Source organism: Mobula hypostoma, chromosome 11 (genome assembly GCF_963921235.1).
Source record: "Mobula hypostoma chromosome 11, sMobHyp1.1, whole genome shotgun sequence".
NCBI classification, from domain to species: Eukaryota; Metazoa; Chordata; class Chondrichthyes; order Myliobatiformes; family Myliobatidae; genus Mobula; species Mobula hypostoma.
Window position 1 is genome coordinate 107,106,280 of NC_086107.1, and position 22,864 is coordinate 107,129,143.

At 45.5% G+C, this 22,864-nt stretch overlaps 1 protein-coding gene across 1 annotated transcript in view; it reads right to left on the minus strand.

Annotated features, from left to right (window-relative positions):
- Positions 1-22,864, minus strand: part of LOC134354085 (voltage-dependent calcium channel gamma-2 subunit) — a 209,391-nt gene that overhangs the window by 121,493 nt on the left and 65,034 nt on the right. The gene's annotated exons all lie outside the window — the stretch shown is intronic.

Here is a 22,864-nt window from a genome sequence, read left to right on the forward strand (position 1 = left end):
TCACGTGGCAGCAACTCAATACATAAAGCATGCAGACATGGTTAAACAGTTCATTTGTTGTTCAGACCAAAGATCAGAATGGAAAAGAAATGATTTTGACTTTGGAATGATTGTTGGTGCCAGACAGGGTGGCTTGAGTATCTCAGAAACTGCTGATCTTCTGGGATTTTCACACACAACAGTTTCTAGAGTTTACAGAGAGTGGTGTGAAAAACAAAAAAAAACAACATCCAGCGAGCAGCAGTTCTGTGGGCGAAAATGCCTTGTTAATGAGAGACGTTGGTGGAGAATGGCCAGACTGTTTCAAGCTGACAGGAAGGCGACAGCAACTCAAATAAACATGAGTAACAACAGTGGTGTACAGAACAGCATTTTAAGCACACAGCACGTGGAACCGTGAAGTGGACGGACTACAGCAGCAGAAGACCACAAACATACACTGAGGAGGCACCTAATAAAATGGCCACTGAGTGTATATGGTGAATAAAGTTGATCCTTAATCCTTGATTCTGATGAATTGATCTGTAAGAACAATGTGCAAGACAAACTTTTCAGTGTATCTTGGTACACGTGACAATAATAAACCAATTCCAATGCCTCATTGGTGGTACTCTGTACAGTTAATACCTATTTATCTAATGAAGATATATGTGGACACAGTGCAGTAAAAATTTATTTGACCAATTCAGAATCGGAATCAGAATCAAGTATATATTTAAGGCATCTGTTAGTCTTGCGAGACCATGGATCTGCGCCTGGAAAGTCTTCACTCTCCAGGGCACAGGCCTGGGCAAGGTTGTGTGGAAGACCAGCAGTTGCCCATGCTGCAAGTCTCCCCTCTCCACGACACCAATGTTGTCCAAGGGAAGAGCATTAGGACCCATACAGCTTGGCACCGGTGTCGTCGCAGAGCACTGTGTGATTAAGTGCCTTGCTCAAGGACACAACACGTTGCCTCGGCTGGGGCTTGAACTCACGACCTTCAGGTCGATAGTCCAATGCCTTAACCACCTGGCCACGTGCCCGCACTCAAGTATATATATATAATTGATATATAGTGCAAATGTCTTAGATGCATATACAGTATATAGGCTAGGGGACCTAAGACTTTTGCACAGTACTGTAAGTTATTTTATATATTGGACTGTACTCCTGCCACAAAAATAAAAAAAAATCATGACATGACATATAAAAATCATGAGTGATGGTACACCTGATTCTGATCTGGGTCTCTACGGTGGACTGAGAGTGGGAAGGGGGCAGGGAGAGGGCAATCATGGTTGGGCAAAGGACAAGGGAGAGGGGAGGGAGTGGGAGGCACCAGAGAGACATTCTGTAATGATCAGTGAACCAGTTGTTAGGAATCAAATCACCTTGCCTGGTGTCTCAGGGCTGGGTGTGTCTGCACCCACAAACACCCGCCCCGGCATTCCTTCTCTGTCACCTGTCTCACACCCCTCGCCGTTCCTTGGCTCCCGTCAGATTTACAAACTCGTTCTCCTCTTCATGTTGACAAATACACTGCTGTGCAAAAGTCTTAGGATTATAAATGTTCCCAAGACTTTTGCACAGTACTGTATATATATATATATATATACACAATTAAATTAGTAAGTAGTGCAAAAAGAGAGCAAAAAAAGGAAAAAAAAATACTGAGGTAGTGTTCATGGCTCATGGTCCATTCAGAAATCTGACGGCAGAGGGGAAGAAGCTGTTCCTGAAGCAATGAGTGTTTGTCTTTGTCTTCAGGCTCCTGGACCTCCTCCCTCATGGTAGCAATGAGAAGAGGGCGCGTCCCGGGTGATGGGGGGGGGCGGTGGAGGGGGTCCTTCACAACAGCTGCCGTCACCTTTTGAAGATGTCCTTGATGCTGGGGAGAATAGTGCCCGTGATGGAGTGGGGAGAACAGTGCCCGTGATGGAGCTGGGTGAGAGCATAACCTGCTGTTGCTCTTTGCGATTCTGCACAGTTGCCCCTGCACACCCCATTTCCTGGGACGGAGCTGTAGCTCCAAAATAATAGAATGAGTGATTTATGTCTTTGTTGCCTCCATTTTAGATGAATGAAGAGTCGTTTTCATTGAAGCACTAGATTCCAATGTGAATTCACAGGGCAGACTCTGAGATGTTATTACCTCTATAATTACCAGACTCAGAATTTTGGCTTACGTTTAGCCTCTCACAATTCCAGCATATTTTTCTCTCTCTAACTGATGTATTGATCGAGACTGCATCCAAAGCAATGCCATTACCTGACGACCTCACAGACATTCCCTTTTTATCCCTCCATCACCACCCCTTCTCCGCAGCCGAATACATAATTTACCCACCTCCATGGCCTTGAAGAAGGATCATTGATCAGAAGCCTAGAGGTACAGTCGACATTTCGGGCCGAGACCCTTCGTCAGGACTAACTGAAGGAAGAGCTGGTAAGAGATTTGAAAGTGGGAGGGGGAGGGGGAGATCCAAAATGATAGGAGAAGACAGGTGGGGGAGGGATGGAGCCAAGAGCTGGACAGTCGATTGGCAAAAGGGATATGAGAGGATCATGGGACAGGAGGCCCAGGGAGAAGGAAAAGGGGGAGGGGGGGAAAGCCCAGAGGATGGGCAAGTGGTATAGTCAGAGGGACAGAGGGAAAAAAAGGAGAGGGAGAAAAAGAATGTGTGTATATAAATAAATAACGGATGGGGTACGACGGGGAGGAGGAGAACAGGCCCTTTGGCCCATCTAGTCTGTGCCAAACTGTTATTCTGCCTAGTTCCATCTGCCTGCACCTGGTGGCCAGCAGTGAAGTTTTCTGAGAGGGCAAAATACCCTAGGAGGTAAAATGAGGAAAAAGTAAAGAATTGGACAAAGGCTTGGAGCTCTGTGGAACGTAGCATTCAAACTAGACAAAGAGGGCAGAGCCATGGTTTACAAAGCCCAGGTATGAAGTACGCCTGCTTATCATGGATGAACGCCTCACAGAGTGTCCTCAGACAGCTTGATTCCATTCAAAGAAAGGCTCTCAGGATTATAGGTGTAGGTGAAGCCACAGCTCGTGAGAAACTAGGCATCAGTAGCTCACACCACAGACGACAGGTTGCTGCAGCTACTGTGCTATACAAAATGCCCACCAGCCACAGCCCTGCAGACCTTCACGTCATGCTGCCTTCATCTTATGAGAGACGGCGCACCACACGATCAAGTTTACCTGTGCCTGCTCACGTTGTTTCTATGCCTGACGCGAAAACCTACACACTGGATAGAAGCTTCCTTCACTGTGCTGTCAGAATTTGGAACAGCCTTCCAGATGCTGTGGTTGGAAACATCTGCGACGATGGGGGTCCAAGCCTTCAAGAGTCGAGTGCACAAACACCTATCATCTCTGGGAGGGAAGTCACATGCTTCTTCATAAGCTGTCATGAAGGGGACCAGGATGGCAATGCTTGGTTGTTGGTAGGTAGGGTTAATACATGACTTTCAAGAGCACTTGTGAGTTATGTTCCGTCTGGACTTAGTCCTCAAACTGCTGGAGAACAGTGTGCAAAGAACAGGTGCTGTTTTCTCCTGGTAGGGATTAGTTTTTGTTCCAAGTGCTCCTGCCAGGTTTTGTCACTCTGAAATCTCATCCTTCAATCTCTTTGAATTATGGAGGACAGCCTGAATCTAAATGTCTCTCTCCAGCAGACTTCATCATGATCATCATGACTCCAGTATTTCCACTATTTTTTAATGTTTCTTAATTGTACATATGATTTTTTTTGTGTTCTGTCGCTGAGCAGCAGTGAACCATCTGATTGGCCTGTCAGAGTTCTCTTTGGGAACTAGTTGACCTGATCTGCATTTCTGATCCGGCTATTGTTCACGATTGCACTTAATAAAAAAAATTGTTCTCTTTCGCGTACTGTTGATGTAGGTGGATCCAGGGAGAAGGGACAGAAGTGTTAGGACAATCAGTGCATTGTACCCATGGGAGTCCATTAACATCCGAGGGGAGGACTAAACTGCAGAGCTAGTTGATAAAGACATAAGGAGGCCGCACACCCACAGGGCTGTCAGCAGTGCGTTGCATGTTCCTCTCTCACCTCTGAATCACAAGGTTGTGAGTTCAATCCCCTGCTCACCCGGGGCTGTGAACTGGCTGACACTCCCAGTGTAGTACACAGCAGCCGCTTCAGAGTTTGGATGAAATGTTAAACTCTTAACCATTAAGACACTGCGGGTGTCCATTCTGAAAAAAGAGCAGAGGACTTCATCCCCAGAGCTTCCTTGGCAGACCTGGTTCCTATTTGCGTCAGTAATTCAAATTGTCAAACCTATTATTGGATCAGCACTATTAATTCAAATTACTTTCCTGCTATTGGTGGGATCTTGCTGTTCACAACCAGTCACCAGTATAATAGTGACTTCACTTCGAGATAAACATTATCGGTTCCAAAACTCCAGAAACCTACATCTTTTAACAACCTGTAGTTAAGCCTGGGTGGTGGGCTGGAGATACGTCTCTACCAAAGGAGGTGTAAGGTGCTCCTTCCCTCCACTAGCCTGCAGGTCACCCTTGTGTAGGTGTAGCACCTGCTTAATCCCCCCGATCAGGGTCATGTGAAGCCACAGGAGCAGGAGGTGGGTGGTCGTATGAGCAACTGGTGCCTATCACAAGTCCTGGTTATGCGACCACTAACGCCAGGCAGACAGTCACTGAAGAGTATTGGTAATGGCCGGGGTCACCCGTCTTGTAAAGACACTGCCCAGAAGAAGGCGACGGCAGTGACTGTATTTCATTAGGAGTTTGAGTAGATTTGGGTGTGTCACCACAGACAACTGCAAATGTCTACACGTGTACCGCGGAGACCACTCTAACTGGCTGCATCACAGTCTGGTGGGGGGTGGTGGGGGTTGGGATATGGCTAATGCACAAGATTGAAATAAGCTGCAGAAAGTTTTAAACTTCGTCAGCTCCATCATGGGCACTAGCCTCCGTAGTATTCTGGACATCTTCAAGGAGCGATGCCTCAAAAAAGTGGCATCGATCATTAAGGACCCCCATCACCCAGGTCATGCCCTCTTCTCATTGCTACCATCAGGGAGGAGGTACAGAAGCCTGAAGCCTGAAGGAACACACCCAACAATTCAGGAACAGCTTCTTCCCCTCTGCCATCAGATCTCTGAATGGACATTGAACCCATGAACACTACCTCACTACCTATTTGTTCTATTTTTGCACTACTTATTTAATTTTACTATTTATATATATAACAATTAACTGTAATTCATGTTTTGTCTATTATAAAGTATTGTACTGCTGCCGCATAACAAATTTCATGACATATGCCGATGATATTAAACTTCATTGTGATAAGCCAGGGATAACTTACAGTGCTAAATTAACCTATAAATCCGCATGATTTTTTTGGATGTGGGAGGAAAATGGAGATCCAGGAGGAATCTGACATCGTCACAGGGAGACCGTGCAAACATCACACCGACAACAGTGAAGATTAGGATTGAACCTGAGTCTCTAGTGCCGTGAGGCAGTGAGGCAGCAACGCTCCCAGTGGCATCACTGTGTTGCCATGGTTGGTGACACATTATCACTACCTCAAAAAGGAAAGTCAGCTTCGTCCAAGACCAACCAGTCTTCCCTTGGTCACCAGCAAAATGATTAAAGCAGATGGCGTTGAAACCAACCACCCAATGTGTCCCATTTAGATTGGCTTAGAGGTACACTTGATAAGTTATTAGATTATTGACCAGGTTGGAGTGCAGTGCCAAACATACGCTCAACGGCCGCTTTATTAAGAGCCTGCTGTACCTAATAAAGTGGCCATTAAGTGTCTGTTTGTGGTCGTCTGCTGCTGTAGCCCATCCACTTCAAGGTTCAACATGTTGTGCATTCAGAGATGCTCTCCTGACACCACTTTGTAACATGAGGTTATGTGAGTTACTATCACTTTCCTAGCAACCTGAACCAGTCTGGCCATTTTTCTCTGACCTCTCTCATTAGCAAGGCATTTTAACCCACTGAGTTGCCACTTACTGGGTGTTTCTTTGCTTTTCACAACATTCTCTGTGAACTCTAGAGACTGTCGTGCTTGTAAATCCCAGTAATCAGCAGTTTCCGAGATACTCAAACCAACCCATCTGGCACCAACAATCATTCCACAGTCAAAGTCACTTTGATCACATTTCTCTCACTTTCTGATGTTTGGTCTGAACAGTAAATAGTAGTCATAGTCATAGTCATACTTTATTGATCCCGAGGGAAATTTGGTTTCATTACGGTTGCACCAACCAAGAACAGAGTATAAATATAGCAATATAAAACCATAAATAATTAAATAATAACATGTAAATTATGCCAGGAAATAAGTCCAGGACCAGCCTATTTCTGATGACTCAGGGTGTCTGACCCTCCAAGGGAGGAGTTGTAAAGTTTGATGGCCACAGGCAGGAATGACTTCCTATGATGCTCTGTGTTGCATCTCGTTGGAATGAGTCTCTGGCTGAATGTACTCCTGTGCCCAACCAGTACATTATGTAGTGGATGGGAGACATCGTTCAAGATGGCATGCAACTTAGACAGCATCCCCTTTTCAGACACCACCGTCAGAGAGTCCAGTTCCATCCCCACAACATCACTGGCCTTACGAATGAGTTTGTTGATTCTGTTGGTGTCTGCTACCCTCAGCCTGCTGCCCCAGCACACAACAGCAAACATGATCGCACTGGCCACCACAGACTCGTGGAACATCCTCAGCATTGTCCGGCAGATGTTAAAAGACCTCAGTCTCCTCAGCAACTGAGCCTCTTGACCATGTCTGCATGCTTTTATACATTGAGATGCTGCCCTATGATTAGCTGTTTAGATATTTGCATTAATAAGCAGGTGGACAGGTGTACCTAATAAAGTGGCCACTGAATGTAGCTTAATACTTTATGCAGGTCTGGATGATTTAGTTTATATCTTAATGAGTGCTTAAAGATTAGCGTTACTTGTCACATGTACATCAAAGCACACAGTGAAGTGTGTCGTCTGCTTCAAATCAAATCAGTGAGGATTATGCTGGGCAGCCTGCAAGTGTCACCTTGCTTTTGGCACCAACTTAGCACACCCACTATTCTCTAACCTTTACTGTACGCCTTTGGAATGTGGGAAGAACCTGGAGCATCTGGAGGAACCCCACGTGGTCACAGGAGAACCTACAAGCTCCATACAGAGATGGGAATTGAACCCAAAACTTATAGCAGAAGGGGAACAGGAAGTAGAATTAAAATGTGAGGCCATCGGGAAATTCCGACTTCAGTGGCAGACAGAGTGTAGGTGCTCGACAAAGCGGCATGAACATCGATTTCTTTAACTTCTGGTAATTACTTCCCCTTCCTTGCTTTCTCTCTTCCTATTCCACATTCTGATTGCACTCTCACCCCGTCTCTTCCCCTCACCTCCATCCGCTGCCCCTCCTCCTTCCCTTTCTCCCATGGCCCACTCTCCTCTCCTATCAGATTCCTTCTTCTTCAGCCTTTTATCTTTTCCACCTATCAACCCCCAGTTTCTTACTTCGTCCCCCTCACCTGGTTCCACCTTTCAGCCGCCATCTTGTACTGCTTCCCCTCCCCCCCACATTCTTATTCTGGCTTCTGCCCCCTTCCTTTATTGTCCCGATCGGGATCTCAGCCCGAAATGTTATCTGCTTACTTCCCTTCATAGATGCTGTCAGACCCGCTGAGTTCCTTCAGCATTTTGTATGTGTTACAGGTGGTTGTAAAATTTGGAGTTCACTCATCTCCACTTAGGACTCCACAGCAGGAGGTTCCTCAAGTGGTAACCAGGCCCAACCAACTGTGGCTCATTCCTTCCACCATCAGTTCAGTAGAAGGGATGTTTCCTGCTGATTGCACCATGTACAATTTTATTGCAATCCCTCACCAAAATTAATGCTTCCATTAGAAAGCACTCAGGCATAAACGGATTAGCGACGAGTATATCAAATTTTGCAAGGCCTAGACACAGTGTGTGTGGAGAGGCTGTTTCCTTTAGGAGGGGAGTGACCGACTAGAGGGCACAGCCTCAGAATACAAAGGTGTCCCTTTAGGACAGGGATGAGGAGGAATTTCTAAAGCCAGGGGCGGGGTGGGGTGGGGGGGTGAATCTGTGGAATTCATTGCCACAGATGGTTGTGGAGCCCAAGTTATCGGGTGTATTTAAAGCAGAGGTTGTTAGTCTCTTGACCGGTAAGGGTGTCAAAGGTTACAGGGAGAAGGCAAGAGAATGCGGTCAGGAGGGATAATAAATCAGCCATGATGGAATGCGGAGCAGACTCAATGGGCTGAATGGCCTAATTCTGTTCCTATGTCTTATGCTTTTATGGTCTAACTACATTCATGCCACAGTAATGTTAGTTAATGGTTATCTTCTAGTTAATGGTTAACTAACAATAATGTTAGTTAATGGTTATCTTCTTCAAGAGAGAGTCTAATAATCCATTCTTATTGCATTATCACTACCTCAAAAAGAGAAGTCAGCTTCATCCAAGACCAGCCAGTCTTCCTATGGTCACCAGCAAAATGATTAAAGCAGATGGTATTGAAACCAACCACTGAATGTGTCGCGGTTAGATTGGCTTAGAGGTACACTTGATAAATTATCAGATTATTGACCAGGTTGGTGTGCAGTGCCAAACACACTCTCAACGGCTGCTTTATTAGGAGCCCACTGTACCTAATAAAGTGGCCACTGAGTGTATGTTCATGGTCTTCTGCTGCTGTAGCCCATCCACTTCAAGGTTCAACGTGTTGTGCATTCAGAGATGCTGTTCTGCACACCTATTTGTAACGGGAGATTATGTGAGTTACTATCACTTTCCTAGCAACCTGCACCAGTCCGGCCAATAATGTTAGTTAATGGTTATCTTCTTCTTCAAGAGAGTCTAACAATCCACTCTGACCTTTTGCATCACAACCTGGTACTCCAGCTGCAGTGCTGTCGACAAAAAAGCCTTGCAGAGGGTGGTTAGGGGAGCAGAGAAGGTTACTGGGGTCTCCCTACCTTCTGTCCAAGACCTCTTTCAGAGTCGATGCCTCCAGAAGACACGGTACATCATTAAAGACCCCTCACACCCTCTCCATGAACTGTTTGTTCTTCTGCCATCAGGCAAACGTTACAGGAGCATCAAAACTAAAACCACAAGGCTACTAAACAGCTTCCTCCCACAGGCAGTCAGACTGCTAAATAGCTGCTCTACCTGACTCTGCTTTGGACACTTTTAACTTGCACTGGACACTTATAACTGATTTTAACTGACATGTGGCTGTTGTGTTTTACTATTTATTGTTATGTTCATTATTTAGTGTTGCGTTTGTTATGTTATGATTGCACTGCTCCTGAGAAACGCTGTCTCATTCTGCCCCGCAGAGCTGATGTACGGTTAGAATGACAATAAAGTTTTTGAATCTTTGAATCTTAATATCCAATGCCAGAGCTGTTACTAAGTCCCAACATCTTAGGAGCGCTACTGATCCCAATATTGGCACAAATACTATGGTTGCAATTGTACATCAGAGGCTGGGTTTGCATGTTGGGCTTTGGGATTTGGTGGTTGGGTGTTGGGGTGGGGGGAGGGAAGGAGCCACTACAGAAGGAAAGGTTTGGAGGCCTGTATGGTGAGGAGTTTGGCGACAGAGGTTGGGGGACCTTGGACTGTTCGGTGGTAGCAGAGGTTGGATATAGCAGATCTGAGATTCGGACCTTTGGGATTAGAGTATTAAGGTCTCCCAGGTGGCCAAAGGCAAAAGTTTGTGTGTGTGTGGGGGGGGGGGGGGAATATGGCACTGAGGCCTGACATTACCATGGTGGCATTGAACGCTGGTGATCAGGGTTTGGGGTGTATCTACTCTTCGGTTGGAAGTATCGAAGGTAAGTTTGGGAATTGTCTGGCGCTGTAAGATAAAACCACCAGAGTGACAAACAATGATTGTTCCTGGGACACTGAAGACCAAACTCCTAGCAAGAAAAGTTGCATCAGGAATAAAACACAGAATATAGAACAGTACAGCACAGGAACAGGCCATTTGAACCACTACGTTGTGCCAAATCAACTAAAAATCAAATCAAAAACACCAAAACACTAATCCCTCCTCCCTACACAATGTGAATATCCCACCATCTTCCTCACATCCATGTGCCTATCCAAATGTCTCTTAAAAGCCTCTACCATCATATCAGGCAGCACATTCCAGGCATCCACCCCTCTCCGAGTGAAAAAAATTACCCCTCACATCAGCCAACCCCTCTCACCTTCAATGCATGCCCTCTGATATTAGACATTTCAACCCTGGGAAACAGATACTCTCTGTCTACGCTATCGGTGCCTCTCATAATCTTATAAACCTCTGTCAGATCTCCCCTCAGCCTCCAGAGAGAACAGCCCAGCTTTATCGAGCTTCTCATGTCGTCACTTCAGCTGTGAACGAAGCAAAAGGCCAACGCGCCACTTTCCCTTCCCCAAAGTTTGGTTTGGTATCGGTAGTGGTTCATTATTGCCACGTGTACTGAGATACAGTGAAAGGCTTGTCTGGCGTACTGTTCACACGGATCAAATTGTTACACAGTGCATTGAGGTAGAATGATGTAAAACGCTAATAATGTAGAGTTAAGTGTAAACGCTCCTGAAAAGATGCAGCACAGGTAAACTGCAAGATCATAGTTTGTAAGGCCAAGAGTCCAATCATTGTAGTAGGGAACTATTTTATAGTCCTATAACTGTGGGGTAGAAGCTGTCCTTGAGCCTGGAGATATGTGCTTTTGTATCTCCTACCCAATGAGAGAGGGGAGACGAGAGGAAGTCTGGGGTCGTAAAGGAAAACTGGATAGGCTGGGCATCAACAGAAGTGATTCTGCAAATGCTGGAAATCCAAAGGCAGCAGATAGAAAATTCTACAGGTCAGGCAACATCTATGGAAGGGAATAAAGATTCGACGCTTTGGGCTCAGGAAGGGTCAAACTTCAGACAGACTTTCACTTGCCAGTGAAGAGCTTTCAAGTGCCCTATAATTTGCTACAGGAAATGCATCAGCACAAGTGGGTACTAGATGGTCAGCAGGGAGTTGATGGGCTGAAGGAGCTGGTTTGGGCCCCTTAGGCCGCAACTCTGCGTTTGGTTACAGTGATCGGAATAGTTATCGCTTGTATGCACGTTGAGGAAGAGTTTCACCGGAGCCTGGTTAGAGACAGAGAACAGGAAATGAGACTGCTTAGATTAATTTGAAAGCAAAACATGGTTTAAACCAGAGATCTAAAGTAAGACAAAAAAGTGCTGGAAACACTCAGCAGGTCAGACGGCATCTGTGGAGAGAGAGACAGAGTTAATGCCTCAGACTGACCAACTTTCATTGCCACTGTAAATATTGTTTTGGCTTCTACTGTCTGGAAAATGTCAGTGTCAAACCAACGTTAAAGGTTAACTAAACACTCCAAGAATCTGTCCTCCATTTGTCCCATCGAGTTTGTGCTAGCTCTTGGAGGAATTCTATCAATCTCACTTGCTTGTTTATTTATTTACTTACTATCCATTACGCCGCTGGAATTTAGGGCAGCAATGAAGGTCCTGCATCTCTGGAGGTGTTCAGGGCTTCCTTCATCGTGTCAGTAGCTTCCTCTCGGTTTTCACTCCTCTCAATCATCCAGCTGGGTGGAGGCTCAGGCATACCATCGCGCACAGACGTAGAAGGATTCTTCATTGCTGCTTGTGCAACAGTTTTGTTCAACCGGTCAGGGTTGTTAGCCCTGAGATGAACCCCCGAACCTGGAGGACTGGTGGACCGCTCTTGGTCTGTCCTCTACCCTTTGACCTGTTTGGCGAGGGTGACCCTACCAAGAGCCAAAGCCCTGACTCCAGCCAGCGTACACTCCAGGTCATTGAGGCGCGTGAAGCCTCCAAACCCTACGGTGAGGTTGTGGTCCTCTTGGAGATCTCCCCTGTTGATTTCCACAAAACTGATTCTCTCTCTTTCTCATATTCTCATTCATCCCCCCAGACTCTTCTTAGCATCCACTCACAGAGGATACTTTACCTGAATTACACGAATCAGAGGTATGTTAGCAAAGTGGTCAGCACAATCTTTTTACAGCGCCAGCCATCACCGATCGGGGTTCAATTCCCACCGCTGCCTGTAAGGAGTTTGTACGTTCTCCCCGTGACCGCGTGGGCTTCCACCCACATTCCACAGACGCGCAGGTTACGGTTAGTGGGGCATGTGGTGTCCGTCCCAGAATGACAACACCCGTGGGGTGCCTCCAGCGCGATCCTCAGACAGAGTTTTGGTTTTCACAAAGTGACGCGTTTCCTGCACCTTTCGATGTTTGGATTATATGTGGCAAAGAAAGCTAATCTTTAATCTTGTGATTTGTGACCTGTGACGAGGGGCGGTGGAGTTGCTAGCGAAGAAAAGGGGAGGGGAGCTGTTACAGAGAGCAGATAAAGTGTCGTGCAGGTAGATCCTATTTGATCGTACCTTTGTTTCTCTTTCAAGAGGGAAAATGGGGGGGGGGATAGTGAGAATAACCAGGAAGATTTGCAGTGGGGCAGAAGAGGGAGCAAGATTAAATGTAAAAGCATCACACACAGAAAATGCTGGAGGAACTCAGCAGAACAGGCAGCATCTATGGAAATGAATAAACAGACACAATTTTGGGCTGAGACCCTTCTTCTGAGAAGGAGAGGGGAAGATGCCAAAATAAAAAGGTGGCAGGGAGGGGAGGGAGGCTATCTGGAAGGCAATAGTTGAAGCCAGGTGGGTGGGAAAGGTAAAGGGCTGGAGAAGAGGGAATCTGATAGGAGAGGAGAGTGGACCATAGGAGATTGGGAAGGAGGAGGGGACACAGGGGAGGTGATAGCAGGTGAGAAGAGGTAAGGGGCCAGACCGGGAAATAGAAGAGAGGATGGGGAGGGAAGAAAATTACCAGAAGGGGAAATCATTATTCATGCCTTCAGGTTGGAGGGTACCCAGACAGAATATAAGACGTTGATCCTCCACCTTGAGGGTGCCCTCATCATGAGAGGGGCCTTGGACCAACATGTTAGAACAGGAACGAGAATGTTAAGGGATTTCCAAGCTGCTAAAGGAAGGCGGTAAAGGGATTTGCAAGTAATATGAAATAGTTCTGATTCCATCAGAACTCTCGCCATTTAACCCATCCCTATCCTCCTCCCTATCGCACCTTTGCCTTTATTTTCTCTCTTCCCCTTCCCACTTCCCCGATTACTTTATTATCTCTAATTTTTCTAATGGAACCTCCAAGAGCACCACAATCTTATCGCTGGGTTTGGAGGCTTGCCTGCCCCAGTGACCTGGAGAACTATGTTGGTTGGAGTCAGCGCTTCATGCTTTGGGCCATGCCAAACAGGTCAAAGGGTAGAGGTCAGACTAAGAGTGGTCCACCAATCCCCCAGGTTCAGGGGTTCAGCTCAGGGCTAACAACCTTGACTGGTCAAACAAAACTGTTATGGAAACAGCAATGAAGAATCCTTCTACACCTGAGTGCGATAGTATTCCTGAGTCTCCACCTGGGACTTGCATGACTGACAGTAGTGAAAACCGAGAGGAAGCTACTGACATGATGAAAGAAGCCCTGAACTCAACCAGAGATGGAGGATCTTCATTGCTGCCCTAAACACCAGTGGTGTAATGGGCAGTAAGTAAATAAGATCTGATGGAAGCTCATCAGTCTGAAATTTTAATTTGACTTCTGTTATGCTTTCAGTGGGAGATCCCCTCAGGAGGTTGCATAGGGTCAGAGGTCAATGCCCACTGTAGGCCACGTCAGGCCAGAGGTTGCTCCCCTGGGAGGTCGTGTCGGGCTGGAGGTCACTCCCTGTAAGAGGCCACGTCGGGCTGGTGGTTGGGAGACTGGCCCTACAGAAGGACTGAGTTCGAGCTGTTGCTCTCCTCGATGCTGATGGAGGATGTTTTCGAAATCCTGAGACACATGTGATCATCGGTGTAGACTGTAGTTTTTCTTGGTCCCCTTCAGTTATTCTGTGTTTTCTTCCTTGTTGCGGATTGGTGGGTGGGCGATATGTCACTTTCTCTGGGTGAGGGAGGGGTTGGCTGTTTGATGTTATTGTCGCTGCTTTTTCTGTGTGGACAGAGCTTGGCAGTTAGGGGTCTGACGTTTTAACTGCCGTATCCGGGTGGGTGATCTGTTGGTTTTTGTGCGAGGGAGAGATTGCGGGGGGGCGTTTGGGGCTTGCGATTTTTGTTTCTTTTTATTTTTCTTGCGGCCGGGGGTCCCGAATGACTTCTGCGGTTTTTCTGTATTTTATGGCTATCTGGTGAAGGCGAATCTCAGAGTTGTATTCTGCGTACATACTTTGATAATAAAATGACCCTTCGAACCTTTAAACCTTCATAACCTTAGAGCATTAAACTCATTTTTAAGAAAAACAAGGAGCTGAAAGATGCGTCTAATGTAATTTTACTTTAAGCGAGGCACTCATGTATCACATGGTAAAACCATGTCGTATGCAGTTCACGTACTTTTACATATAACCCATAATAAATCATTTAAACAACAAAGAATGCTTAATCAACAATATATTTACATGTCATTCCCTAGCCTCCTCTTACAACCATATAACCATATAACAATTACAGCACGGAAACAGGCCATCTCGACCCTCCTAGTCCGTGCCGAACTCTTACTCTCACCTAGTACCACCGACCTGCACTCAGCCCATAACCCTCCATTCCTTTCCTGTCCATATATCTATCCAATTTAACTTTAAATGACAACATCGAACCTGCCTCAACCACTTCTGCTGGAAGCTCGTTCCACACAGCCACCACTCTCTGAGTAAAGAAGTTCCCCCCCATGTTACCCCTAAACTTTTGCCCTTTAACTCTCAGCTCATGTCCTCTTGTTTGAATCTCCCCCACTCTCAATGGAAAAAGCCTATCCGTGTCAACTCTATCAATCCCCCTCATAATTTTAAACACCTCTATCAAGTCCCCCCTCAACCTTCTACGCTCCAAAGAATAAAGGCCTAACTTGTTCAACCTTTCTCTGTAACTTAGGAGATGAAACCCAGGCAACATTTTAGTAAACCTCCTCTGTACTCTCTCAATTTTATTGACATCTTTCCTATAATTCGGTGACCAGAATTGTACATAATACTCCAAATTTGGCCTTACCAATGCCTTATACAAATTCAACATTACATCCCAGCTCCTATACTTAATGCTCTGATTAATAAAGGCCAGCACACCTCTTACACCAAGATGAGACTACCCTCAAGGTGGAGGAGCAACACCTTATATTCCATCTGGGTACCCTCCAACCTGATGGTATGAATATCGATTTCTCCTTCTTTCACCAGACCTACAAACTCACTCTCCACTCTACGTTGGCAAATACAGTAGAATGCAAAAGTCTTAGGCACCCTGGCTATGTATGTGTGCCTAAGATTTTTGCACAGGACTGTGCTTGGGATAAATAACCCTGAATATTGAATTTGGAAACAGATAGGAGGTGGCTGGTTGGGTGGGGATGTAAACCCGTGTGTGAAGTTGGTGGATGGAGAAGGAATGAAGTGGAGAGAGATGGGGGCCAGGAGGAGGGTGGGAAAGGGGACAAAATGGGAGGAGCAGAGGATTAGAAGAAGGATCGGGGAGGAGGAGAAGGGAGAGGGGAAAAAAGAAAAAAGATGGAGGCTTACTCAAAATGGGAAAACTTGATTATTTTGCCTTTGGGTCGTGCACCACTGGTGGTATATAAGGTATTTATTTATTTATGTATTTACTGAGATACAGGACAGAATAGGCCTTTCCAGCCCTTGGAGCCACAGCAACCAACAAATCACGGGACAATTTACAATGACCAATTCACTTACCAACTGGTACATCTTTGGACTGTGTGAGGAAAGCAGGGCACCCGGAGGAAGCCTACACGGTCACGGGGCAAACATACGAGAACTCCTTACAGGCAGCGGCGGGAATTGAACCGGCTCACCTGTACGATAAAGTGTTGTGCTAGCCACGACGCTACCATGCTTTCTCCTCGAGTCTGCACTGGGCTTCATCTTGGCAGTGGAGACAGATAGGCAAGGATGGAGTAGTCAGTGTGGTAATAGGGAGAGGAGTTGAAATGGTTGCTCAGGATGGATCCTCGTCTTCCTGTGCTGTTATTCACTTGCCACAGTCTTCCAATTGCTCCCCCACTCACCTCCCCTTCTTGACACTACCTGCTTGTCATCTTATACCATGCCTTATCCACCAAGCACCTCTTACTTCTCCCTTCTCCTCTCTACTGGCCATCTCACCTCTCCACTCTCAGTCCTGACACAAGTTTTGGCCCAAAACTTTGACAATTTCTTCCCTCCCACTGTTGCTGCTTGACACGCTGAATTCCTCCAGCAGATTATACGTTGCTCCTGATTGCAGCATCTGCCATCTATTATGTCCCTGTTTTTGCTCCGATGGACAGACGGTGATAAATTTAATCTATTACGGAACGAGGAGGACATTTTGTAAGAACAAACAAGGAAATCTACTGAATATAGAAAGGCCTCGATAGAATGGACATGCAGAGGGTGTTTCCTATAGTAGGGGAGTCTAGGACCAGAGGGCACAGCTTCAGATTAGAAAGACATCCCTTGAGAACAGAGATGAGGAGGAATTTCTTCAGTCAAGGTGGTAAATCTGTAGAATTATTTATTATTGAAATACTGCGTGGAATAGGCCCTTCCCGCCATTTGATTCACGCTGCCCAGCAACTGCTTGATTTAATCCTAGCCAAATCATGGGATTACTTACAATGGCCAATTAACCTATCAACCAGTATGTCTTTGGACTGTGGGAGGAAGCCGGAGCACCCAGAGGAAACCCATGTGCTCACAGGGCGAATGTACAAACTTCTTATAGGCCGTGGCAGGAATTGACCCCGGGTCGCTGGTACTGTAAAGCGTTGTACTAACCACTACACTACCACACCCGGAATCCATTGCCACAGATAGTATATTTAAAGCAGAGGGTGATTGGTACTTAATTAGTAAGTGTGTCCAAAGTTAAGGGGAGAACACACAGGAAAATTGAGCTGAGAGGGAAAATTAAACAGCCATAATCAAATGGTGGAGCAGACTCAATGGGCCGATTGGCCTAATTCTTCTTGTGTGTCCTACAGACATATTCAAAGAGTAAAGACAACACAAGACTGCAGAGACAGATATTGCGAGCAACGCACAGTGTAGCTGAATAACTCAACAGGTCAGGCAGCATCTATGGAGAGAAATGGATGGTCAACATTTCAGGCCAAGGCCCTTCATCAGGACTGGAAAGAAAGAAGGGAGAAGGAAGTGTAAAGGCGGTAGTGGGGATTTGGGGGGAAGACTTGGAGGGTAATGTGATTATGACCAATACAAATCTAATTCAAAGAGTTGATAATTCAAGGTAAAATTGCATGAAGACGTTCAATTTAGACATTTCTAAACGATTTGCCATGCAACGTTTTGACGATGTCTTTGGAACTGTGTGCGTATTTTTGGCTACCCCATTTCGCAGACAATATTACAGGCAGGGAGGGTCAGAGAGTCATTGAATTGTACAGCACAGAAGCAGGTACTTCAACCAATCACATCTGCAGCAAGCCTGTACTAATCTCATTTACCCGCTCGAGAAGCATAGCCTTCTATACTTAGTGCTGTGTGTTCAGAGATGCTGTTCTGCACACCACTGTTACTGTTGCCTTCCTGTTGGCTTGACCCAGTCTGGCCATTCTCCTCTGACCTCTCATTAACAAGGTGTTTTCACCCACAGAACTGCCACTCACTGGAAGTTTCTATTTGTTTTTCAGACTGCTGTAAACTCTAGTGTTTGTTGTGCATGAAAGTCTCAGGAGATCACCAGTTTCTGAGATACTCAAACCACCCCATCAGGCACCAAGAATTATTCAATTATTTCTTCCCCGCTCTGATTTTTGGTCTGAACAACAACTGTCAGTCCTGAAGAAGGGTCTCAGCCCAAAATGTTGAATGTTTATTCATTTCCATAGATGCTGCCTGACCTGCTGAGTTCCTCCAGCATTTTGTACATGTTGAACTGAACCTCTTGACCATGTCTGCATGCTTTTATGCCTCAAGTTTCTGCTACTTGATTGGCTAATTAGATATTTGCATTAACAAGTGGGTGTACCTAATAAAGTGGCCACCGAGTGTAAGTCTTGGCAATTCTTAAATGTATCACCTAATTCTTGTCAGAGGTCACATATTAATTGCACGGGGAGAATAATATTGATGAAGAGAAACTGGGACTGAAGAGAGGTCATTACAAAGAGAAATTAGAAAGATGATCCTTTAGTCTGGAAGAGTGTCTGTGAAACCCACGCTAAAGGTTAAAGCACTCAGAACTTCTACCATTCTGAGAACATCTCCTCATGAAGTTTTGCATGATATCCAAATGATGAAATTTAAAATGGTTTTTAAGTAATTCCTTCACATGCCAGGGTATAATAAAGTTCCAAAGTACATTTATTATCCTGGTATGTATACCGTATACAACCCTGAGATTTGTCTTCCCAAAGGCAGCCACCAAACAAAGAAACACCATAGAACCCAGTTAGAGAAATATCCTACACAACAAAGACTATCAGACACCCAAAGTGTGAAAAAAACCAAATTAATTGCACAAACAGCAAATAGCAGACAGAATATTAAACATCGAACCACAGAGCCTCCGAAACAACTTACAAATAAGGTCTGGAATTGACTCTACCCAAGCCATCCACTTTAATTGCTGGTATTGAAATATCACAGCTTCACAGACAAAAGACGTTTCTTAACACGTTTACAAGCAAATCATCTTCAAAAGGCATCTTGGAAGAATTGTGAGTTCACATGGAAGTCAATGCTGGAAGGTAAAATTGGGTAATGATAGAACAGTGCAGATTGTCAATGTTTTTATGTCAATCGACTATCATAACCGAAAGGCAGAGAATTCTCCCACTGACTCCACTGGTGATCAATCTAGTTAGTCACAAATACTGTGATAACTATTACTTCACCTGCCCATCTAGGGCAGTGGAGAAGGCGTTTTCATTGGTCAAAGCAAGGAGTATAAGGTTTAGGACGCCGTGTCACAGCTACACAAGACTTTGGTGAGGCTGCATTTGGAGTACTGTGTGGAGTCCTGATCACCCAGATATAGGAAGGATGCCATTAAGGAAATGATTCATAAGGATGCTGCTGGAATTGGACAGACTGAGTTATAAGGAGAGGCTAGATAGACACCACCTACGACAAGCATGACTTCCCGGTAACATTTTAATTCCGATTCCCATTTCCATTCCGACATGTTGTGCCAAGATAAGGGTTGGAGAGGCAACGCCTTATATTCCACCAGGGTCGCCTGTAACCTGACGGCATGAATATCAATTTTTCCTTCTCGTAAACTAATTTCCCTCCTCTTCTATTCCCCACTCGATCTTTTACTTCTTCTCACCTGCCTAATAAACCCCCCCCCCCACCCTCAGGCCCTCGCCTCCTTCCCTTTCTCTGACATTGATAGGATGCAGAAGTGGCAGATGGAGTTCAACCCGGAGAAGTGTGAGGTGGTACACTTTGGAAGGACAAACTCCAAGGCAGAGTACAAATTAAATGGCAGGATTCTTGGTAGTGTGGAGGAACAGAGGGATCTCGGGGTACATGTCCACAGATCCCTGAAAGTTGCCTCACAGGTGGATAGGGTAGTTAAGAAAGCTTATGGGGTGTTAGCTTTCATAAGTCGAGGGATAGAGTTAAGAGTCACGATGTAATGATGCAGCTCTATAAAACTCTGGTTAGGCCACACTTGGAGTATTGTGTCCAGTTTTTATAGGAAGGATGTGGAAGCATTGGAAAGGGTACAGAGGAGATTTACCAGGATGCTGCCTGGTTTAGAGAGTATGCATTATGATCAGAGATTAAGGGAGCTAGGGCTTTACTCTTTGGAAAGAAGGAGGATGAGAGGAGACGTGATAGAGGTGTACAAGATAATAAGAGGAATAGATAGAGTGGACAGCCAGCGCCTCTTCCCCAGGGCACCACTGCTCAATACAAGAGGACATGGCTGTAAGGTAAAGGGTGGGAAGTTCAAGGGGGATATTAGAGGAAGGTTTTTTACTCAGAGAGTGGTTGGTGCGTGGAATGCACTGCCTGAGTCAGTGGTGGATGCAGATACACTAGTGAAATTGAAGAGACTACTAGACAGGTATATGGAGGAATTTAATGTGGAGGGTTATATGGGAGGCAGGGTTTGAGGGTCGACACAACATTGTGGGCCAAAGGGCCTGTACTGTGCTGTACTATTCTATGTTCTATGTTCTATGTTCTCTTTATCATTCATGGAAATGAATAAACATTTGACATTTCAGGCCAAGAGCCCTCCTCAGGACTGGAAAGCAAGGGGGAAGAGGCCAGATAAGAAGGTGCGAGGAGGGGAAGGAGGTTAGCTGGAAGGTGATAGGTGAAGCCAGAGGGGTTGGAAGGACAAAGGGCTGGAGAGGAGAGTGGACTACCTTCTGTATCTGCTGTGGAAGAGAGGAGGACAGAGTATGTCCAGAGTGCGGTGGGGTTTTGATTATGCTGGTTGCTTTATTGATGTATAGACAGTTATAATCCGTTTCCTCTATCCTGGCAAGCAGTGACTTTTGAATGCAACACTCACTGCTTGAAATAATGCTTCTCCGGTGGCCTCAGAGTTTATTTACTGACCCATGCCCTCAGGTCGTGAGCTCTCCCGCGGGGTATGACACAGAACAGTTCAACTACATGACTGGTGTACGGAGATTCGAACTGTTGATCCAGAGATACTGCATGAGTCCAAGTCCTTATGGTAGCTGGTGGATTTAAATTCAAGGTGGTGGACTTAAATTGTTTTTTTTTCAAATGCAATATTAACTTCATTCAAAATAAAAGATTATTTCCGTGAATAAACCATTTAATGTCTTTTCATTCTTCCATTAATGGCCAATGTGCTAAATTATGGTCAATTATTGAATTGAATTGAATTGACTTTATTTCTTACATCCTTCACATACGTGAGGAGTAAAAATCTTTACGTTACGACTTGGTCTAAATGTGTAATGTGCAAATTATAGTAATTTATAATAAATGGTATGTACAGTAAGATATACAACAGAACAGTCAATATAGCTTAGAATTACAATTGTATCAGCATGAATTAATCAGTCTGATGGCCTGGTGGAAGAAGCTGTCCTGGAGCCTGTTGGTCCTGGCTTTTATGGTGCGGTACCGTTTCCCGGATGGTAGCAGCTGGAACAGTCTGTGTTTGGGGTGACTCGGGTCCCCAGTGATCCTTTGGACCCTTTTTAAAACATTTCTTAAAACCAATAGCACTATTGTTACTCATGCGTCTCCCTGAAGTGGGACATTAGAATAACTGAGGGGCTCCGTCACCCTACCTGACAGTACTGGAAGAATCCTACGCTGTGGTCCTCCCTCACTGAGCTCTTGCAGTGTCTACACCAAGTTTCCCAGTTGGCAGCATTCCCCTACGCTATGGACATCTCGTTGTGATGGCAGACCAGCAAGTTCTGGACTGTCATCGTGCTGCCACCTGACTGGCTGATTAGATAGTTGCGTTAACGAGTGGGTGTGCGGGTGTACCTAATAAGGTGGCCACTGGACCAGTGTTGACTCAACTGCCTCGGGTTTCCGCCTGCAGCTCAATGGAGTAATACATAAATTTTGTGGCTGCCTTTAATTCCTCCTTTTCCCCAGTCTAAGCTTTCAATTGTTTAACTTTTATTTCTTGGATCTTGGAGGGGAATAGTGGTCATTATGTCGTATTCCTTAAGAAGTGGAAAACAGCTTTTTGAAAACGTAAACACGAGGAATTCTGCAGATGCTGGAAATTCAAGCAACACACATCATAGTTGCTGGTGAACGCAGCAGGCCAGGCAGCATCTCTAGGAAGAGGTACAGTCGACGTTTCGGGCCGAGACCCTTCGTCAGGACTAACTGAAGGAAGAGCTAGTAAGAGATTTGAAAGTGGGAGGGGGAGGGGGAGATCCATAGTGATAGGAGAAGATAGGGGGAGGGATGGAGCCAAGAGCTGGACAGGTGATTGGCAAAAGGGATATGAGAGGATCATGAGACAGGATCTTTTTGAATCCAGCAATGGAAAGGGAAAAACTTTGAAAGAAAAATGAGAAAATATGCCTGTCTGGGCTGAGCCTTTGGAATCTGCATTGATGGGTCTCGACAACAGAATAGACAATAACTCTTCTGAGTTGAAGTCGTTCCGACAGAGTTTACGGACTATTGAGGAAAATATTGTTTCCTTGAATACTGAGTTTAAAGAATCGAAATGTCAGAATATGGGTATTTCAACCTGCTTGGAACAGGGTCAACGCAAAATTGTTGATTTGGATGCGAAGTCTCGTCGAAATAATATTCGGATTGTTGGTCTGAAGGAAGGCACTGAGAGTGGGAATTTATTGGACTATTTTGCCAATTTGTTTCAATCTCTGTTTCCGGATATTCTATCTCAGCCTCCCGATATTGAAAGAGTTCACCGAATTTTCACCGTCAGGCTCAACTGCCTCCTGAAGTGGTCCAGCACACCATTCGGTACAGGGGCAATCAGAAGTAGGCAAGAAATGCCCGCTTGGCCAAGGTACCCACGTCAGTAGCCAGACCTTGGGGCAGAGATTAATACAGCACAGGAAGAGGCCTTTGGCCCACTGAGTCTAGTCCATCCATTTACACTCATCCTACCCTAACCCATTCCATGCTCCCCACATTCCCATATATTTATATATCAAGTAGATCTTCGCATTAATGAGCAGGTGTGCAGACGCACCCAATAAAATGGCCACTGAGCGTAAATTCCA